The sequence below is a fragment of the Arachis ipaensis genome, chromosome B10 (genome assembly GCF_000816755.2).
Source record: "Arachis ipaensis cultivar K30076 chromosome B10, Araip1.1, whole genome shotgun sequence".
Lineage (NCBI taxonomy): Eukaryota > Viridiplantae > Streptophyta > Magnoliopsida > Fabales > Fabaceae > Arachis > Arachis ipaensis.
The window spans coordinates 18,240,780-18,242,581 of NC_029794.2; positions in this window are offsets into that span (position 1 = coordinate 18,240,780).

Here is a 1,802-nt window from a genome sequence, read left to right on the forward strand (position 1 = left end):
AAGGATTAAAATTGACAACTGTTACATTTTTGGCTAAGGTTGAACGGTATGGCATAATTAGTGCTTGTGTGCGTGTTATTATCTTAATAATTTTTTTTTATTTGTTAGCGTATTTAGTAATTTTTTTTATTTTTTATTGTATTTGATAAATTTTTAGTAGTAAAAATAAAAATATTAAAAAAATTATTTTTTTTAAATTATAATTTACATTTTTTTTAAAAGATATTATTTTTTTAAAAATATTTTTTATGTAATAAATAAAATAAAAAGTATTTTTATATTATTATATCCAAATATAATTAATAAATAAAATTTTTTTTGTATGAAATATTCAAACATAAAATTATTTTTATCTTTTTATAAATTTGTTTAAAAAAATAACTCAAAAAATATATTTTTTTAAAAATTCATCCAAATAAATCCTTATCCTTAATATAAGGATAGATATAAGTTTTTTCTCGTAATGTATTGTTTAAGAGCAATGCTAAGAACCAAAAGGATATTAGTCAAAAACCAGTTAAATATTTTTGGGTGAATTTAAAATTTCTACGAGTTAATATATATGGATATTTTTTCTGTTAAGTATTATAATGTTTCTTTTTCATACTAAATAGATGTTCTTTTATATATTTTTCAAATTTTTTTGTATTATAAATGTGAATGTCTCTATTTCTTTAAGAATTTCATAATTTTTTTTTTAAATTTTATAGATATTTAATTATTTTTACTAAAATATAACTGGATATTTCTTTTGTTAAGTATTAGGATGTTTTTTTTCATATTAAATGAATGTTTTTTTTATATTTCTGTAATTGTTCAAGGACTCATTTTGACTAAGATCAAGTGTGTAGTTTGCAGTCTCTTTAATCATGGGCATGTGTGCGAAAGGTTAGTTGCTGAGCCAACCTTTGTTGAACTGGTTGCAGGGTAGAACGGTAGTTAATTGGGCCAGGTTGTTGATTGGGATTATAAACCGGCTACTGTTGGATAGGAGGGGTACCTTGGCCTTGAACAGGTGAAGCCATATGCAGTCTCTGTAATTGCTTCCGGTCGAAGGAGCTAGTGGAGGTGATAAAGATGTGTAGGAAGATGAAGAGGATGGTGCCGGAGATATTGGAGGTGGAGGTTGATCCGAAGGGAGGGCCAGGGATAGTGGAGGCCGCGATGAGGGTTTATACGGAAAAGGAGAGTGTGGTGCAGGTGTTGCAAGCGATGCAGGGAATAGAGGCGACGATGAAGAGATCCTTCTTTGGTTACAAGCAGGTTGTGGCGGCGGTGATGGGGAGTGCTGAGGCTGGCGGGAACCGAGTTGGTTCCGGCGACTCGCTGATAGAAGAGGAGTGGGTCGCGGTGGGGAGGCAGAGAAGGCCTGACGGTGAGAGAGAGGGATCTGTATGTGTGATTGTTGGAGGTGGGTAGGTTAATATGAGAGAGAAGAGGAACGTTTTTATAAGTTTAAATTAGGTTTACTTGATCTTTTAAATTTTTTAAATTTTGAATTTAAAAAATTTTAATTAATTAATTATTAATATAAATTAATATAATTTTGTTTAGTTTTTGGCTGGTAACCTTTTGGTTCCATATACTTTTTCATTGTTTAAAGTGTACATGTTTTGCTTCTAAACGCCCTTAGCTTGATCATATTGATAATCAATAATAAAATGGTGAATTAATATTAAGGGTAAATGACCTTCATAAATTAAAGACATGCAAATTTTATATGTATCTTGTAAGACCCGGTTAATTAACGGCTAATTAACCCATATATGAGAATTTATTCTAGAAAGCCAAAAATGATATTT